Here is a 21,548-nt window from a genome sequence, read left to right on the forward strand (position 1 = left end):
ACTTTTATATAGGGACTCTTTCAGAAAAGACAGCCTCTGAAAAAGCAAATTCTTTGGGGTCATTGTACAATGAGCAGAGTGGTAAACCATGCCGTAAAACGAAAACGGAAAGCTTTCGTATTCTGCTTTACTACTCCTGGGTCATTGGGCCTCATTACGAGGTTAGCGGTAAGGGAAAAACGATGCCGGTAAAGGATTACCGGCATCGCTTACCGCTCCGGGCGATTATGACCCGCCAATCTGCTATTAGCGGCACCGTATGACGGTGCCTCTAATAGCAGCGTGGGCACGCGATCCTTCATGGCGGCAATATCGGCATGGCGTAAACAGGAGGGCATCACAAGTCAGGCGGACACGCAAATAACGGCCTACTGAAGCCCGAAAAGTACCTTACCAGCATGGAGTAAATACCGGCATCGCGGACCACCCGTAAACCACCATGTGCAGTGTTCCCAACTGCCACAGGTGCACACAATCCGCACAAGTGGAGGCAATATAGACTGGGCCAGCACAAAAGGAGCACACCCCACCCCTTCCCACACCCAGTCACACACCAAAATGATTCCCATACTACTAGCAATGCTGGGGCTGGAGGACATGATTGCAGTGGATCTCCAGCAACAACAACAACAACAGGCAGCACAGAGGAGATGTAGGAGGAGAATGAGGGTGAGGCAGGCCCAGCATGCCCCACCAGTGCAGCCAGTGGTACCACGCAGCCAGCCCCCAATCCCTCGCATCAGAGCCAGTCCATTCAACCTAACCCCTGAGCAGATCCACACCCTGTACCGTCTGGACTGTGACACCATCACCACCATTGTGGACATGATACATGATGACATTGTCAGCCTGATTGAAATACGCACCGCCATCCCACCTCTACTGAAGGTAGTGTCTGTGCTCCACTTCCTGGCCACAGGCACCTACCAGCACACAGTGGGGCACATGCATGGCATATCACAAATTGAGATCATCATGACGCTGCCATCAACGTTGACAGGATGGTAGCATACATATCACTGCACATCACCCAGATCATGGGAACAACCATCGTGGACTACCACAGTGCATGAGCAACCACAAGGAATTTGCCCCCCCTGCGCCCAATTGACGATGGCATGCACACCTGCATATAGGTGGAATACACACATAGCAGTCACTTCACGTGTCTATACTCATTCATGGATCTGTGGGTGCATGCAGGAAATAAATGCTTGCTATGGTGTCATTGATACAGGTCCCATGTGATGTGAGGATTTACATATAATCATTGTTGCCCACATGCAGGTGATGCAGGCTATCCCTTGAAGAGGTGGCTCCTTACCCCAGTCCGGAACCCGCAGAACAGGCACGAGGAGGACTATAATCGTGCCCATACACGTACCCGTGTGTTGATTGAGCAGACCTTTGGCCTCTTGAAGGCACGGTTTCGCTGCCTCAGCAGGTCTGGTGGTGCACTCCTGTACGGCCATGAGAGGGGGGTGGGCAAGATCGTCATGGCATGTGTCATGCTACACAATATGTGCATCAGACGGAATGTGCCCCTGCCCCCCGACGCTGAACTTCAACCACCTGACGATGAGGAGGGTGGAGATGGGACTGCACTTCAGGGAGGCAGCGATGCACAGGAGGGAGGTGCCATGCGTCAGACTCTGATTGACCAATGTTTCTAGCACACATGGATGGGGAATGTGACATGGAGGTGGAACTCAGGGCACTGGGTGTGTCAGGGACATGGACACTGGAGACTGTTCACCAATAAAGCACATGTACACAATAAGCGATGTCCTCACATGTGAAATCAGATTGCATAACAAGTGTATTCAGAATATGTAACTAACAAGTGCACAAGCCCTCCACCCAACACACCCACTCCCCCCTCCACCTCCCCCTCAACTTCCCCACACACCCTCTCCCCCTCCCCCTCCCCACTCAACTTCCCCACACACCCTCACCCCTCTCCCCCTCAACATCCCCACACACTCTCTCCCCCCTCCCCACTCAACTTCCCCACACACCCTCTCCCCCTGCCCCCTCAACTCCCCCACACATGGTGTGCACTGGCGTGTACCATGAGTCCACATGGGACCAGTATGCCTGGCTGAACCTACAGCCCTCCCCCTCTTCCAGCACCAGGTGCACCCCTGTCCGATCTGCGCAGGTTCCGGCCAGACCTACGCACGAGGCTGGACTTAGTTGAGCTTGCATTGGAAGATGTCCCAGGTTGTTCTGCCACCTGTGCCGGACGCATGGCCTCCATTGCTGCCACCATTTGTGAGAGGACCTGCCGTACTGCTGCCAATTCGCCACAAATGTCCTTTGAGGTGGTCTCAATTGCTGTTTTGAGGGATGCAGCATATTCCCTTATGTCATCCCTTGCCCGGCCACATTCCTTGATGTGCTGTGTCAACAGCCCTGTCAGCTCCTCCTGCCTGCCGCTTCTGAATTGCCCTGATCCCCTCTTGGCTGGTCGGGACAGTGGTGGATGTGTGAGGGGTTTCCAACATGGTTTGTTCCTCATGCACACTTGGCGTGGGGGTGAAACTGCCAGGCCATGAATCCCTAGGAGACAGACACACATCTGCCTCATCGTCCAACACGGCTGCTGTGGCAGCTGTCTCCCCCACTGTGCTGCTGGCAGCCGATGCAGTGCCTTCTGCCACTGGCTCCTGTGTGCTGGTGGCTGGTGTGGGTGCTGTGGTGGGGGCCGTAGTGCACATTGGTGCTGTGGCCTCTGGGGTTTTCTTGCCCTTCTGCAGTAGTGCAGGTTGGCCTCTTCCCCTTGATGTTGAGGGCCGGTGTTCTCCCTCCATGCCCTTGGCCTTCTTTTGTGGTGTTGCATCATCCTACCTAGTGTCCTGGTCATCGCTGTCTGAATGCGTGCCTGTTGTGGACCAATAGAGGGAGAGGGTTAGTGATGGGTCTATAGGCATCAGGCATGCATTGGGGTGGCTGCATTCATATGGAATAGCAGTTGATTGACATTGGGGTAGTGACATACGGGTTGCTTGGCTTTTGGGTGGGTGATGCATGGATGCGTCTGGTTTGAAACATACATGGGGTGCATCATGCCTGTGGACATGATGGTGCTGTGCACTGCCTGTAGGCAGTCTTGTATATATGTGTCTGGTGGACCCAGCTCTACTTCATTGCACGGTCAGTTCAGGTGGACATCATCGTGTTGGTATTTGCATTGTTTCATTTGGGACACCTACCTGCATCAGCCGCTGACGGGGCTCCTCGCTCCATGTGCCCCACTCCCTCAATTGCCTTCATCCCTATGGTGCTTGCGCAGATCTCCTCCCAGGGCTGCAACTTGATGGGGGAGTCCGCACCTCCGCCTGTCGCCATCCCCAGCTTGCGGTTGGCGGAGAGGATGCTCCGCACGCATAAACGTAGATCGTCCTAGCGCTTCCGGACATCTTTAGGAGTGCGGGGTGTGGTGCCAACGGCACTTACTTTCTGTGCAACCTCCGCCCATATCTGCTTCTTCCGCTGCACTGCAGGGCGGGACATGTCGGAGGAGAAGACGACATCCGCATGTTCTTGCAGTGTCTCGGCCAGCATGGTCAACTGCTCTTGGGAAAAGCGCTCCTTGCGCAAGCGCTCTGCGCTTTTTTTTAGTGCTTTGGGCATGGTAAGATGCAGCAGGTAGTGGTGGAGGTGTGGTAGAGGTGTGGTGGTCAGATGGCTCCTGGTTGTGGAGGAAGGCAATGGATTGTGTTTTTTAAAGATGGCCGCCGTGCTCTTTCCCGTTCCTGTGCGATGACGCTACTTCCGGTTCCGCTTATTAGCGGTCACCGCTAATAGCGGACACCGCTAATGCCGATGGCTTGGATGGCGGTGGAGCTAATTGCGCTTCGTGCTATGCCGGTAAGGGAGATTTTCCGCCCTTTTACGGCATGGCGATGGGGTCATTACCGGCATTGGAGCAAAGCTCGTGCCTGCGAAGTCGTAATAGGCCGCTTTTAGCTGTCTATTACCACCACGGACATGGTAGTTGTTCCATGCCAGTACCAACCTCGTAATGAGGCCCATTGTCCTTCCCTTTGAAGCAGTGGTCGAAGTGAGCGGGAACGGTCAGGCGCAGTGTTCCGCTACTTTTATGTTTTACTATTAACAGCTCCACTACATTTTGCAAGAATTTAAGCCATCCGGGAGTTGTTCTTTATGAAGTTAAAGCATACTTCTCCACTTAAGTCACTTACAGCTAAACCGAAATCTAGTTGAACTCAATGACTGCAACCCTTGAAAAATGTGTTGCAAGTTGCTGCTTTCCTTCCTACTCGAAATGGAATTAACGTGTTTGCCGTGATTTCCTGCTACATCTTCAAGGTGCAATTTGTTTTTCGTCTGCATGAAATATTCATACTGGTATAAAAATAATGGATTTCTATACAATCCACTGGCACTTAGCACCTGCTAAAACAGGCGGATGATATTGGACTCAAGTTTAAATGCTGCCTGCAAAGCATCGTTTTCAGGCAGAATTTACATGCTTTACAAAATGGTGGGTGAAGGCAATTTAGGTCGTTTTTACTCTTTCATTTAACACTCTGTTTTGAAAAAGCTGAAAAATGCATGTCTGTAGCATCAAAACACATAGGTGTTAACATTGGTGGCCCCCTGCATGCAATCAACACTTTTTATACATTTACCCCACTTGGGGGCTCATGAGGGCATGGGTAAAATTCATGCGTAAAATGTATGCGTAAAGATTTTGCTCATAAATTGAACTCCTCACCAGATAGGAGCGCATTTTCGAGTTCCAGCGTTATTGAGCTGGGGGACCTGTCTGCTTGCACTTTGGCATGTACAGGTCACCGCTTCCGAATATTGGCCATTTGCACAGCAGCATGCAAAAGTGCATAGCAAAAGGCAGAGTACATTTGTGTCTATGCAGCGTTTTTGCCCTGCACTTTTGCACCCAGCCGTGCAACTGAAGTAAATGCTGCCAGCCATGATAGCATTGGCAGGCAGCGTTTAGAATGGATCCCTATGGAGTATGTCTGCTTTTTGCAGGCGCATAAAGCCGATAGGCAACCACAGCATTTCCGCTGGCATGTAAATCCATGCCGGTGCAAATGCTGGGAGTGTTTGTATAGCAGAGAGGAAGGGAGCAGCGGAAACGCAAGTTGTCTTCTGCCCCACCTCACCTTCATACCAATGCAGGAAAATGAGGCGTGACGAAAGAAACTTGCATAAAAGCCATAGTGGAACAATGACCCCTGATTAGGCAAACAGTGGGAATCAAACAAGGTTGATCTTCCAGATAATTTGGCCCATATTAAAGCCTGTCCCCCAGAACTTGGTGATTCCCTCTGTTGAGTACTGGCAAATGCTGATGACTTGGTCCTTTTAGACCACACCTTTACTGGTATTCAGCTTATTGCTAGGGCTCTATAGGAATATGCAGGTAAAAATGGATTAGTCATCAACAATGACAAAACACAAATTATGCCATTTACCTATACGTAGAATTCTGATCCAAAACATCGAGATTGCATGTACTCCAGTATATAAATATCTGGGAATAGGATTCGAAGTCTGTAGGGGCTATAAAATCTGTATTGAATCCTGGGTAAGAAAGGCTGCACAATTTACAGCACTGATTAGCCAGTTTGCGAGGAAACAAGCTGGTTATTCGTTACTGGGTAGAAGACAGCTGTATATGCAATGTTTGATACCGACAGTTATCTATGGACTGGAGAGCCTAATGGAAATTGACCTTGAATGGTTGCAATTAATTGAAGGCAAATTTTGGAAAAAGATATTGGGTCTTCCAGGGCATGTCCCTATGGCTCTCCTGAGATTTGATTTAGGCTTGCATTTTTTTTAAAGCTATGGTGCTAAGAAAGAGGGTTGCGTTAATCATAAAATTGATGAATGGCCCCTCAAATCCATTATTAAGTTCTTTTGGTACTAAGATTCAGAGAACGGAAATTAAATTGGGCCTCAGTAGAGGAATTGGATGGAGCTGCAATTGGGGGAAAGACAACTCCAATCTCCGAAGGCGCCTTTTGGAACTATGGGATTGGGGTGAAAACTTTAAACATCTGGGATCGCTGAAAAGCTATAGGTTTGTAATAGATGTTCTTTATACCTATGAAAAGATCCAACCCTACCTGGCCCTCTGTCTTTCTAAAGCTCTGAGGCGATTTATTCTCCTACTACGAATTAATAGGCTTCCGGTTTTGGACATAGTGGGACCGATTATGGCCATTCCTGTTAAAGATCGTACTTGCCTCATTTGTGGCAACAGTATTTTACAGGAGAGGGGCAGTCATGTCCTCACCAACTGTAGCAGTATGGAGAAGGTATACCTGAAATATCTTAGTAGGTTTGTCCATCGCCAGGACTCTATAAAAGACCCTACTTTCCAGAAGAACTGCTTAAATACGCAGAATGGGAGTAAGCATATGGCACGTTATAGGGTTTGGAAGGTGGTGGAGACATACCTAAATTTGGATCAGACCCATAACTAACCATCGTATCATCTGATTGAGCATTTACTCAATAACTATATCAGGGAGCACAAATAAAGGAATAATATGGAAGTGCCTTTTGCTATGAATTTGAATGAGCACCGTTAGGCATTTATGCCCATGAAATTGATACTGATATTTATACTGATGCAGTTTTATCTGTTTTATTTGTATGATATATGAATCTTGATGGTTCTTATGTATTGTATTTGATGGTATTCTATGGCATTTGTATGATGTATGCATGATATTCTGTAATTTGAATGAATGATTTGAATTGAATTCTATTTTTAAGATGTAAGTTACATGTTAAGCAATTAATGTAAATGTATAAAGTGTTAAGCATTAAAACATTAAATTAAGATAAAAGCCATACATTTCCAGTATGTAGGGCTGAAAATGAACCCCATAGTCTCATTAATTCCTATGGTGGAGAGGGAGGTGGAAAAAACATGCACAGATTCCATAGGAATCCATTGTAAACAGTGCCTACAATGTGGAAATGGCAGGCAACATTTACTCAGTTTGCATTGTGGAGCGCATGAATGTGATTTCACCTCCACTTTACATATCTGTGATGCACTCCAACATGCAAATGATGAAAATTATGCAGAGTGGCCCTTTTTGCATCTAAGTGCAAATGTAACAGATCCCCTCTGTGGAACTTATATGGAATTTGAAAATGACACCATTTGGAGCTCATTTTGAGCCCTGCAAAGTGGAAATGACATGCTTAAAAAGACTTGCGTAAGGCTTTTACACATGTTTCCGTTACGGCAAATTTGAATTCATTTGTACGGCGGAGAGGAGGGGCGGAATGTAACTTACGTTTCCATGCAATCTTTCTCACCAACACATGCGCACATGATAAGCAGTGTTCACAATTGAAATTAAACACTGCTCGACATGCGAGCATGTGTAAACAGCTTACTCCTTGCTTTTAGACCGTACTTTTGTACTCAACCGATCTAAAATGAGCCCTTGAAACTCCAACAATGTTCCCATTGAAACACTCATAAGAATATTATAATAAGCTCATTCAATTGCGCTGAAAAGCAAAGAAAATGCATAAAACCGGTGAATAATGCATATGGCGGAGAAGAGGGGCAGCTCGTAACTTGCGATACCACTGCCCCCTTCCTTTTCACTATACAAATACTACAGCATTTGCGCCAGCATGGATTTTCATGCCAGCGCAAATGCTCCAGATTCCTATGGCGTCTGCCTGCTTTTTGCAGTTGTCATACGAATCCATGGTAAATGTTGCCTGCCATGCATACATGGCAGGTGGCATTTACTTCATTTGCAAGGTGGAGTGCAAAAGGGAGTGCGTAAAAGCGTGTATGCCGCCTTTTTACACTCCCCCATTGCAGTCCGCCATGCAAAGGAGGAAAATTATTTTGTGTAAATGTATCATGTCCCCGCTGCCTAATCAACATGACTCCAAGATGAGGCTCGAAGACTTTCCAGTGAGAACTGTGATATAGCCTTATCCTGCTCTTTAACTCGCTGGAATCTTACATGGTATAATGCCAGAACGACTAGTGAATAAAGAAGGTCTAGAATTACAACCATAGTAATGGGAACCTTGCACCGTTGACCACTGTTGGCAAAATGACGTGTTCTTAATGGTGTTCTATGGTGGAATAATTGCTGTTTTGTGCATATTAGGTTATTTCAGTTTTACCTTCAGCCAAGTCTTTGGCTCTTGCAATGTTCTTCATATCTGATAGTCCCATATATACAACGTTGGCGGAGAGGCTGAGGGAACTCGTTTACAGTAACGAGCATCCTTGTCCCCTAAGGGGGAGTCTCTCCTAGTGAGGTCCCTCTTGCACATGTGATGAGGCATGATGCAGAATGCTGTTCAACTTACTGAGTGGCCAAACTGGCATCTGGGACTCCTGCGAGAACAGCATTGCAAATCAGAAGCACTGATTACCCAAGTGAACAAAGAAAAAAAGGATTGATTTACAGGAGTTGTGCACAGTACAACAGTCTATGGAACACAGTGACGTGGACAAACCAAATAAACCAAGAAGGAACTATTTTTTTCATAGGAGCTTCAGTTTGATCACTCGAAGTGTAAGGTTCCTTTCTCCCCAAGGGGGAGCCTCCTCCTTTGAGGCTATGGAGGTGAGCCCACTCTGCAAAAACTCTTGCTAGGGGTCTGGGCAAGTGGAACCTCATTGGGAGAGACTCCCCCTTAGGGAACAAGGACTCCTGTTCCTTGGAGGAAATCCCTAGAACATCCCCCATAATGGCATATATTGGACTATTAGATATGAAAAATACTGTAAGCTCCAAGACTTGGCTGAAGACAAGTCTAAAATATCCGATTGTGAACAAGAAAGAGGACCTGTCTCTTTAAGGAGAGATGTACATTTAACCAAGACGAGTAGGCAGGAAGAGGAGAGCGAACACCCTGTGATGAGTGGGAGAATGCAGAGGAGAGGTGAAGCACGACCATAGAGAGAGGAACGCAAGCAGGGGAAGCCCCTTGATGAGGTGATGCCTGGGAGGAGGCGGAGCCTGCGTCTTTCATAGGAGTTCTGAGCAGCAGAGGGAAACGCTGGACGCACAGCGTTTCCAAGAAGAGAGAACCGAAGCAGAAGGGAAGCTTTATCGCAGTAGTGGCGTGACCACTACAATTTCTTGGTGGGCAGTGTACCGTTGAACAATGCTGAAACCTCCTGACAATGGAGTCCATGAGACGCTCTGCGAACCGCAGTCAGATGACCGAGTGCGAGATGCTGACAAGAAGGAGAAGAACAAGATGCTGAATAGAAGAAGACGACCCAAGTGTGTCCAGAACCCAAAAGCTTTCCTCTGCAGATACAGAGGTAATGGGCAGAACTGGAATACCGTGAGGCCACCGGGCATCGCTGTAAAGGAAGGGAAACTTGCCCCAGTACAATTGACGATATACTAAAGCCACGAAGTGGAACTGTGTCAACGTGATCTTGAGAGTAATAAATGAGCCTGAGAGAGACGTTTCCAAATATAAACGGGAAGTGAAATCAAGTGAAACAGATAAAGGAAGAAGTAGTCCATCTGAGGAAATATAGGAAAGGGGGAAGGACAAGTTACTGAAAAGGTTAAACAACTTATGGAAGTTGAAATTACAAGAGCCAGATAGACACATACGTCTGGATCAAAGTATAAGAAAGAGTAATAGAATGTCTTGTGGAATAACTGTGAGAAATGGGGAGAGCAAACCCAGGTATATTACAAAAGAGCTACAGGACCTTGTCCAGAAGGTCGCAAGAGACTATTTGAAGATATCTTACTGAGAGAACTATGGACTAAGTAGAGACATTCAATAAACAAACAATGACACTTCTTGACGTGCACCATTTAGTTTTAATTAGAGTTGTGTCCTTCGGTTTAGACGTGTTTTGGCATAGGGACCTTTTTCAAAACCGGATAGAAACTGTACATCATAAACAAATCATTAAAAATCATAAAAAGTAGAAAACAATTATGTTTATGATTATTACGTTTATAGAACGATTGAATCCAATGCGATTAGATATGTGAATGCAAGACAGCCAAAAAAGGGGTTGGAGCAGGGGAGGATTGTTCGGTATGTAAAAACGTTGCAAGAAAAGAAATGTCATTCCATCGGAAAGAATAGAGACAAAGTAGATAGAGAGAGCAGGAGATAAAAAGTAAAAGATATTTCTGTAAGTATCTTGAATAATCCGTTCAATTGTACATATGTCCTCCAATACAGTCTAACACAGGGCCTTTCTCCATTTGAGCAGCCACATTGCAAATGTTTTTTATTCCATAGTTACATTTACCCCAATGATGCATGACTGTATTGATAAACATTAAATGTGGTGATTAACAGAGGGTTCCTTATTAGACCCTTCATTATACTAAGAAGATTAGAAACAACGTATACCCAGTGAATCACCTAGACATGCTACTTTAGCGGCTAGTAATTAGTTGAGATGTGTGCTCTAAGTGTCACCTAGATATGCTAATATAGCAGCTTGTAATTATTTGAGATGTATACTCTTATTACAAAATATTTTTAATTGTTCAAAATACATATTCACCCTAATGATGCGTGACTTAATTCCTTGCCATTGAGTAAATTAATGTTCACAGGTAATTTCGTCCTGGGTTAATCCCTGTGCAATTCTAGAAGAAGTTCTTTCTATGTTAAGTCTATGCAACTCCCACTCCCACGTTGGTCCTTTTGAAATGACAAATTTGCAAATTTGTGATTCATACTGGCTTCTGAATTGTATGTTCCTATACATCCTCCTATTGATTATAGATGCGCCCAGTACGTAAGGATTGCATGTGTCGTAATTCATGCTGTCTTCTAAATTATGTATGCTTATACATCCTTCTTGTGACTTTGATTAGGCCCATTAGGTTAAAAAGAGAACAATTCTGCACACCAATTACAGTCATATCTCAAAAATTATAGCAGCAATAATGCTTGTAAATTTTGCCCTGTGTCAATGTGCTTATCATATACCTAACCCTATTGGTCTAATAGGTATAACAGTCCAAAGGTGCCTTAGCTTACCTTGAATCCAGGAGCTGAGTTCTCCACAAGGCCGCGATCCTAGTTAGAATCGCGGCCACCATTTTCATTATTTATTTGTGTGTCGGCGGCAGCAAGAAGCCCCGCCCCTTGTTTGGGACATACCAAGTTAAAGGTATCTGTCGGTTATTCCATTTTCAATGAAATAGAACGTTGCACTTCAACATAAATAACTTGATGTGTATGTTATGGCATATGTTTAACACAAGCAATATATTAATAGGGATAAAAATGTAAAAAAAAGGAAAACCTTAAATTTCCACTTAACATTAGATTGAGTCAATGTTATTATACCATGTCTGGATGCACTTAGCTTTGGATGAACTGTTGTAGTAGATCTATACATTTCTGACTTTGAATTCCCCTTTGCCATTAAATAAGAGGACATGTTTTAGTAGCACTGTGTATGTCTGACTTGGAGTTCCCCATTAGTATTAAATTGAGTGAGTATTATGTGCAATGCCTAAGTGCACTCAATTATAAAGTATCTGTTGTAGTAACCCTGTATGATTCTAATGGAAAACCGTTATGAAAGAAAACATGACAGGTAGCAATCTTGTTGCTTGATTGTATGTTCGAATATCCTACTTGTTACCCAAAATGTTGTCTTGTATCCATTACATGTTTAACCTTAGCATGTATTTCCGACAGTGTATACTTGTCAGATTACAGACTTCCTTAGCTAAAACCAGTATCCAGCTAGATATTCCTATAGGGGAGGCTCACCAAGAAGACATAGAGTAGTTTGCACCACTGCCCGGCCTAGCCTTTTCCCAGAGTAATGATCCAGTCCTCCCTGAGGCCTTTAGTAGGGTAACCACTGAGGAAGCTGGCTGCAGTCAAGCAAAAACTTTCTTTTTCATTGAAAGTTTGTTATATCAGAGGATATAACAAAAGAGGGACTGTATTGAACCCAACTAGTGGTTCCCCGAAGCCATAGAAAAATTGTTTTAGAGCTGGCACATTTACATCTGACGGCGGCTCATCAAGGTGTGGGGAAAAATCCAGAGTCAGATAATACCCAGATTCTACTGGCCAGGGATTTTTGCTGATGTTCAAAACTTTGTTTCAACCTGTGAGCTGTCGGAAGACTGCTGCAACTTCGGTCCCGACAGCCCCATTACGACCATTTCCCATCATTGACTTTCCATTCTCGAGAATAGCGATGGCCATAGTAGGCCGACTGGAAATGTATAAATTGGGAAATCACTTTTGCTTAATCATTATGGATTATGCCACCCGATATCCAGAAGCCTTTCCCTTGTGCAATAACACTATCCAGCAGAAACTAAAACATATGTTACACTTTAAGTCCAGGGTAGGATTTCCAAAGGAAATCCTTACTGACAAGGCACTACCTTCATGTCCCGCTTAATGAAATAGGTCAAAGCATTGCTTAATATCAAAACCCTATGAACGTCAGTCTATCACCCCGAGACAGGTTTGGTAGGATGTTTTAATCAGACATTGAAAAGAATCTTGCAAACATTTTGGTGGAAACCGATGGGAACATCTGGGATGTCACGATACGCTGGGCCTTGTTCGCAGTCCAGAAGACCCCACAAGCATCCCTGGGATATTACCCATTGACCTTCTCTATTGGAGGGAACGGTGGGATGTCTTCGATATGCTAAAAGAAACGTGGGAGGAAAGAGAGGAGGCCATTTTACCAATTTCCCAAACTGCACAGAAATTGAAAACACATATGGCAGCGGTAAGAGAAATGGTAAAAGAAAAACATCTGAGACAAGCCCAGGAACAACAACAAGCCATATATAATAAACACAACATACCCCGGTCCTTTCCAGTAGGACAGTCAGTCTTAGTTCACCTCCAACGTAGTAGAATAAGATGATTCCCAAGTGGCACAGTTCTTATAAAGTCCTGGAAAAAAGACCCCTTAAATTACCTCATTGCCCAACCGACTCGACATCAGGAAACACAGGTCAATCATGCTAACCTGCTCACGGAGTGGAAAATGGACCATAGTGTGGACACTACAGTTACTATGGCCGCTCTCCTTACTGACTCAGATTCTGGAAACACATAAGTTTCCCCTGATCTGTCACCTTCCCAACAGGAACCTGTAGCTGTAGCTGTCTCAATTTCCCGAGGTATTTTCAGAACAACCTGATAGAGTTGCTAATTTCTTCCATTACATACGAACACCGGCAGGGAAGACCATAAATCTAAAACCCTACAGGACACCTAAAGCCAGGAAGAAAGTCATTGAGAAAGAGATAGAGACTATGCTCAAGGCTGATATCATCGAGCCCTTTCAGAGTCCTTGGCCCACCCCTATTATCTTAGAGGCCAAGCCAGATCAATCCTGTCGTTTCTGTATTGATTTCAGAAATCTAAATTTGATTTCTAATTTTGACCACTACCCTATGCGTAGGATTGATGACCTAAACAAAAACTAGGTTCGGCCAAGGATATATGGACACTAGACTTGACAAAGGGTTACTGGCAAGTGCCATTAAATCAGTACGATAATGAAAAGACTGTTTTTTCAACTCCAAAAGGTTTATTCCAATGTAATGTCTTACCCTTTGGCCTGTATGGAGCTCCAGCCACTTTTCAGTGGCTGACAAAAAAAGTGCTCAAACCATATTCAGCATTCTATGTGTGTCATCCGTCACCCGTCCAGGAGCCTATGGAATAGATGGCTTCTCCGGCGCCATTAACATTCCCTTCACGCTGCTTCCAACATGATGTTGCGGTCTAGTCTTTATTGTTCTGCCGGTCGCTGGCTACATCTTTGCACTGCGACTTCACCGCTGCGCGTTGCAACTCGCTTCGGTTTTGAACTTTGGGTTAGATGCTGTTAATTCTGCCGCGTTTTCTCAGTCACTCTCTCTGTCTGCTGGACCCTGTGCAGTTCCCTTTCCTCCCTCTTTTCTTTGCTCTTTGCAGCCCTTCTTGCTTGCCTCCCGGTTCCGTTTTTTTTGTGCTGCTTGCTTTTTGTCTTTCTTTATTTTTTCTGGACACTTTGCTTTGCATTTTCTTTTGTTGTTACTTTCTTGCCTTGCCTACAGCCATCCTTCAGAAAGACCTTTCCTATTCAAATGATCTTACTACTGTTTGTGCTCATTTTGAATTCCATCCGCCTCTCTCTCCCTTCTCGTCATGTCTCCTGGGAGCTGCGGTTAACATCTCCTACTGGATATCGGAACATCTTGCTACACCACACGGCGCCATTTAGAAGGGGTTTTTTTGCAAGCCAGCTGGCTTTTTTTCCCTTCTTTGGTCCTTCTGGGCAAAGAAGGGTTGCCTGAGCAATTGCTCTACAGGCATAGTGGCTTCTTCCCGGGATCGACCTTACCTCTTCACGAATCGGAAGTCTTCCAAGAAAAAAGGCGTCTCACCACCCTTGGATGTTTCTTTGGTACAGTTCAGCTCAGAAGACTCAGGTGAGGAGGGGGTTGAATTGGACAAGAGTGACAGTTTGCAACGCCTAACATCAACCATCACTATGGCAACAGCCGAACAGGTTCAAGAACTGCTTGCTGCAGTTCAAGGTTTGTCCCTGGAGGTTCAAGGCTTTAAAGCTGAAAATGCTGTGCCCCGGCCAGTGGTACCTGCTCGAGAGGACCGAACCCCGGATCTTCCTCAAGCAAGTCTTGCATCCAGCAAGTTTCATGGATCTCCAAGAAGGTCAAGGAATTAATCAATGCCTGCATCATTCACTTCACGTTTTGCCCAACGAGCTTCGCTACTGGACACGCTAGAGTAGGTACCAATATGGTAAAAAAATGCTCAATCTTGGGCTACTCCCTTGTTGATTGCGGCCAGTCCAATTCTTCGAGACTTCAATGCCTTTGTCACGCTACTCAAACAAAACTTTGAGAGACCTGAAGTGACGTGCACTGCTTGTGAGGACCTTCTGGACATTTGTCAAGGATCGTCTGATATACTCACCTATATCAGTAACTTCAAACGTACAGCATCTGAAGCCGGCATGCCTGAGGAAGACCAGTTTTCCATCTTCCAGAAAGTTTTGCATTGTGGGATATTTCAACCCAAGCCAATGCGCCACACTACATCCCTTTGCTAATGGGGAAAGAAAACTGCCAAAAATGGGGGCGATAACCCCCGTGCACGCCACATCTGCAAGGCTGTGCATGGTTCATAAACCACAAAAGAACTGCACACCTTGCCACATAAAGGCAAAGTTGATGTCAAAACATAACTCCCTGCAGGAGAATGCCAGTGAGTGCTGTTACCAGTTAAATGAATCGAGGCCACAGAAGTGGGTTAAAATACGAAAATGCCTTGAAAACACAATTCTCTTAGTCAATTGCAACCTTCAAAGTGATGTTTTGGTGCTAAATTCAGTCATTTTCCCAGTGAGCTATTGAAAAGAAAAGTTGCTGAAATCACAGATTCTACGGGTGGCTCAGAGAAAGCCGGGCCTCCCTGCCTGACAGCTGCTTAAGGAAATTAGCTGTCAAACCCAGTTTACAGGTGTTCTTTTTCTAGAAGAAATTGCAAAATCCGCCTATTTAAAGCATGTTTGTGAAGGGCTAATTCTTTTAAATGTCCAAATCCCTTATAAACTGTGCTTATATTTTATATGTGTGAAATGAAAATACTTCAATTTAAAGGAACCCAGTCTGGAGCTAATGAACTATTTAATTCTGATCTGACAGCCGAGCCTGGGAAAGATTCACATTTCAGTTTGACATCCCCTTGTGTCACGATCCATGATCCTGACCCCCTCAGGTATAACGACCCACTGGCAGCAGTGGGACTAAAGCCCTTCACACTGGCCCCAAGGGCCTTAAAACCTCATCAGAAACATACATGGAGTCAGTCCTGGCACCTTTGGCGCCAGGCTCATTATCAGGAATAAGGAAATGCCAGTTTTGGACCTTAATCCAACATGGAGGCCTATTACACAACTCAGTTCTTTAGAACCGATCCATGCGGTATATCGTTTTTTGGGTGTGGCTGGGCCTGGAACTACTTGGCCTGGAACTACTTTACCTGGGCTATTTAAACCATACCCAAACAGCAGAACACGGTTTGCGTTATTCTGCACTCCTGCAGCGTAATGCTCACTGTGTCCAGCTCCTGCTCATCTGCTTCTCCGGCGGCCTGATCCTGAAGCCCAAGATCCGGATTCCATCAATAGAAGAACAAGAACAATAGAAGAACAAGAACAGCATTAGTGAGCAAGAATACTTACCTGTGAAGTAATCAGTCTTGAAACCATCCTGCCCTTCACTTACCTCGCCCATCTCCGGAGTTTGCTGCAACCTGCAACGGTAAAGAAACAAGGACAGCATTAATAACAATACTCATCTAGGCAAGCAGCGAGTCCTGGCAGCACCCTGCGCTTCTCTTACCTCGCCCATCTCCGGGTTTCACCGCAACCTGCAAGGGAGAAGGAACAAGGTCAGCATTGACAAAGCACTAACCTGGGCAAGCAGCGCTTTGATCTGCCATCACTCTGGAACATCACCGCAATCTGTACAAAGAGAAGAGAACACAGGTTAGCAATTAACACCAATAAACAGCGCAGCGCTCCGCGCATCAATAACTCACCGTGGTCTTCGCCATCGGTGCAGCAATGCCGAGATCACAACCATCCCTGTGAAAACAAAAAGAGACTTTGTTAGGGAACAGCATAGTGGACCAAGACGCCGAGAAGACAGAGCAACGGAGGGAAAGAAAGAGATAGAATAAAGACGGAAAAGACATTATAACTCACCTGGAAGACAGCAAGCAGAGTCGGAGTCACAGCCGGTCTGGACCCGACATAAGGGCACATGGACCAGTGAAGTAACTAGGTCCACGGAACTCCCGTGGACAATACTCATCTAGGCAAGCAGCGAGTCCTGGCAGCACCCTGCGCTTCTCTTACCTCGCCCATCTCCGGGTTTCACCGCAACCTGCAAGGGAGAAGGAACAAGGTCAGCATTGACAAAGCACTAACCTGGGCAAGCAGCGCTTTGATCGGCCCTCACTCTGGAACATCACCGCAATCTGTACAAAGAGAAGAGAACACAGGTTAGCAATTAACACCAATAAACAGCGCAGCGCTCCGCGCATCAATAACTCCCCGTGGTCTTCGCCATCGGTGCAGCAACGCCGAGATCACAACCATCCCTGTGAAAACAAAAAGAGACCTTGTTAGGGAACAGCATAGTGGACCAAGACGCCGAGAAGACAGAGCAACGGAGGGAAAGAAAGAGATAGAATAAAGACGGAAAAGACATTATAACTCACCTGGAAGACAGCAAGCAGAGTCGGAGTCACAGCCGGTCTGGACCCGACATAAGGGCACATGGACCAGTGAAGTAACTAGGTCCACGGAACTCCCGCACCAACCACGCGCCCCTGCACAAAGACGCAGGACGGAGAGTTCAACGCACAAAAACCTAAGGTGAGCAATAACCCCAAGGGAGGGGATTTGGACCAGAGGGAGGTGGGAGTCCACCCATGACAGAACCAGTATCTTAATCCTCCATTCTCCTGTTATAGGCACTACCCAATGTCTGGCACATAACCAAGCAGAGAGGGGTCCGGGGTAGCGCTTAGACCGCCATCCAGTATCGTGTGACACCCCCGTGGATACCAGGTGAGCTTAACACCTTGCTACAGGAAGGATAATGGCTGCTTAATGGTTCTCGCATATTGACAACATGGAGCACAATGAGACCGCATCAGACATTCGTCTTGTGGCTGAGCCAAGAACAAAGGACAGGCTCTGCAAGGGAGGGACAGGATGCTTCCCTCTACACCCCACCCTGATCAAAGGGATCTGACAGCTGTTGTAAGGAGAAAAAAAAAACTCTGAACTTCTTGGTGTGTAAATCTGTATTTGTGATTAAGTTTGAAACTATTTAACTGTGCAACCTGAAGGAGTATAAATCTAAAAATTGGTAGATGTTAAGCTAATTTTAGGCCAATGCTTTTACGACATTGATGAAATCAGTCCCACTTAAGGAACCAAAGTTACAAATAAATCCTTATGGTAGCTGAACTATTAATGTTGCAAGCCTAAGATTGTATGTACATGATCCACTGATAAGTGCCCAGAGGTGTACCGAATTAGAAATTATTAATCCAAATTGTTATGATTAAAATTGATGAAATCCCATAGAATGAGATTCTCTCTCACCGAGAGGCAGCTCTCACCGAGATGGGAATTGGACGCCAGGATAAACCATTATTTTTTTTTGTGTAACTTTCTTTATTGATTTTACAACAATGATATAGTGAGACATTACAAGACCGTGCACCGGCCACGAGACCCTTTATCCCCTCCCCCCCCTCGGAACGATCCCCGCTTGGTGTCGGGTTCAGTTTCATATCAGTACTAGTGATGTTGTTGTTCGGCACTCATGGCTTCTATTGAAGTGTCCGGTTTCTCGCAACAGTTTGTATTGGAAGTGAAGACTGCGAGGTCGAGTCGTCATCAGCGTTTAACAGGTATGCAATATAGAGGCCCCAGATATAGGGGGGGCGTGCGTGGAGGGGCGGAGTTCGTGTCATGATCACTGCTTCCAAGGAGCCAGGACCAGCCCAACGTCCTTGGAAGCAGGCCACTAACCCTAATTCCAGGCACCAGCCGGTCCCCACTGGGACCTTTTGGACCTTGTCCTGGCGCCGGTGGCACCAGGCTCATCAAAACTGTTGGTCCCGGCACTGGAAGCGCCGGGCTCATAATAGGTGTGAGAGTGCTTGGGTGGACTTACCTGCAGCAGACCATGCTGCTTACTTACCAGCCTCTTAGAAGTCATCTGTGAACAGGAACTGCTTTCTTACCTGGGTGGGGCAGCTCCACTCCCTGGATACAGCACTGGAACTCTTCTGGAAACTGGAACTCTTTTCGTACCTAGGCGGGGCCGGGGAAGAAGATGCCTCATCACTCCTAGGCTATTTAAACCACACCCGATAGATGAAGCGTGCTTCGCGTTATTCTGCATCTGCAGCAGAACGCTCACAGAGTCTGCTCCGGCCCTTCATCTTCGATCCTGAACCTGCAAGAATTCTACTTACCATTTTGGAATCCAGCCAACATCAGCATCTGTAAAGGACAGAAATAACAGGTTAGCAAGACGAACTTAACACACAGAGCTTACTTACCTGATTCATCGGCGGCGGCCGCTTCTTCACGCCGCATCTCCACCTGCAAAGACAAAAGCATTGTCATACTCACCGGCACGCTGGAAATTCCGGATTTCTTCGTTCCGCATCGTCACCTGTGAAGACAAAGCATCGTTAACAACTTACTGGTATTCCGCGAACTCCGGCGCTGCAAATCAACATCTGCAAGACAAAAGAAAGACATTAAACAGGTATTTACTTACGTCCATCACGCTCTTCGCAATAAAACGCCTGCGAATGCTCCGGCGTAACACGAACTAAGCTGCAAGGAAAAAGACAGTTAAAGCGCTTGCCATACTTACGAACTTCTAGGCGCTTCAATTCATTCTCCATCTCTGGAGCCCTGCAATACATAAGGGGAAAAGCATTAAAGACTATAAGGACAAAAGGTGTCCAGAAACTTACCGCTCGTGAAGATAACGACGGTAACCATCCTCTGAACTCAAGAGGCCTATGTTACACCAGTGAAGAAACTGGCAATGGCACCCTGCACCAGACGCAGATGGATAGCCCAGCATTCACCTATATTAACCCGGGGGGGGCTCTACGAAAAAGCTGGGAAGCGAGAGAGAGAGAGAGGGACATCCGACAACCCTGACCTTTAACCCCCATATTCTTTCGCCTGCAGAAATCTCACTCTTCGAGTCCGCCACACAGTGCGAAGAGGTTCGACCCCAGAAGCCAATCGAGTTCTACACATCACTTTTCGAGTCACAGACAGCTTCCGGCCCAGACCCGCGCCTCCGTGGGAATCAGGTGAGCGTTACAGAACGCGAAGCCCACCACAAAACAGAGGTGCATGCAGCTTGTCAGGAAACAAACTCTCTAAGAAGAGAACTGATAATTTCCAAGGAGCGAACAGAGGACCTTGCTAGGCAGTTGTTACAAACGCAGGCAGGACAGACACCTTTGCCTGTTCCAGGAGGAAGTTATCCTTCTGCATCATCTTCAAATCCAGTGCAAATCAATCTGCCCGGTAATGTACCCTTGGCTCCGCCCGAATTTTTTTCTGGTGACCCAAAGAAATTTGCAGTATTCATCAACCAGTGCCGCCTACACTTCTTATGTCGGCCAGCAGCATTTCCAACAGACCAGACCAAGGTGGCTTTTGTACTTTCTTATCTCAGCGGTAGCGCCGCAGATTGGTCGATCCCTTTAGTCACCCAGGATGATCCGGTTTTGCATGATTTTCAGGCCTTCCAATCCAGCATGGAGAAACTGTTCGCTAGAAATGCACAGGGGCAGGCCTTGGACAATGAACTTCTTTCATTACGACAGGGCAATCAAGATCTCTTGACTTATATAGCCTCTTTCAATAGACTCATAGTGGAAACACAATGGCCCGAGGACAAGAGAATAACACTTTTCTATAGAGGCCTGCGTGGAGAGCTCAAGGATGTGTTAGCGCAAGTTGTGAATCCTCCACAAGAATGTTCAGACTATATTGATTTAGTTGTCCAATTGGACCATAGACTGCAGAACAGGAAGGCAGATCGTTCTAAATTTGATACCCGAGTGTTTTCCAAACCACAGACCTCAAATAAGGGAGCTGACACTGTAGAACCCATGCAAATAGGGGGGATGAAAGGACCTTTAACCCAGAAAGAGCGAGAAAGAAGAAGACAGCTGCAATTATGCCTCTATTGCGGAAACTCAGGACATTTTCTTCGGGACTGTCCAGTGAAGCCAGCTAAGAAGACTGTAGGAGCCGCGGATACCTGTACTACAAATCCTTAGCAGGGAAACGACCTCGCCCGACAAGAGTAGAGGTCCTCTTGCCGAGCGTTAAGATCAGTCCCGTGACCTCGCATTTCGTCATACCCATGGTCCTCATTAGTCCTGAACGTCCGGATCGTTTGCATGCAATTGAAGCTTACATCGACAGCGGAGCAATCGGTAACTATGTGGACCATGAAATGGTATCAAGGATGAATCTACCCCTTGTCCCTAAGGCAATTAAAGACGTCATCACTACTGTGGATGGCACGGAGATAGCCTCCGGACCAGTAACGCATGCCACCCAAGAAGTGACGTTAGTGAGTCAAGATGGACACCGGGAGAAGATCGTGTTCGATGTGATTAAGGCCCCTCAGTTCCAGATCATTCTGGGAATCCCTTGGTTAGAGAAGCACAATCCTCAGATCGATTGGCGAGCAAAGACGGTTCAGTTTCCAGAGTGTTTAACCACTTGTTATCCTAGGCCTGATGTTTCTCTGGCTGCAGTCTCTTCTGAGGAAGTTCCCAAATTACCTCCCGAATACCAGGAATTCCAAGACGTCTTCCGGAAGGATCAAGCTAACACCCTGCCTCCTCATAGGTCCTATGACTGTCAAATAGATCTGATACCTGGAACAACTCCTCCTTGCAGCAGGATTTAT

This window comes from Ambystoma mexicanum, chromosome 11, assembly GCF_040938575.1.
Source record: "Ambystoma mexicanum isolate Mex_15411 chromosome 11, UKY_AmexF1_1, whole genome shotgun sequence".
Classification (NCBI taxonomy): domain Eukaryota; kingdom Metazoa; phylum Chordata; class Amphibia; order Caudata; family Ambystomatidae; genus Ambystoma; species Ambystoma mexicanum.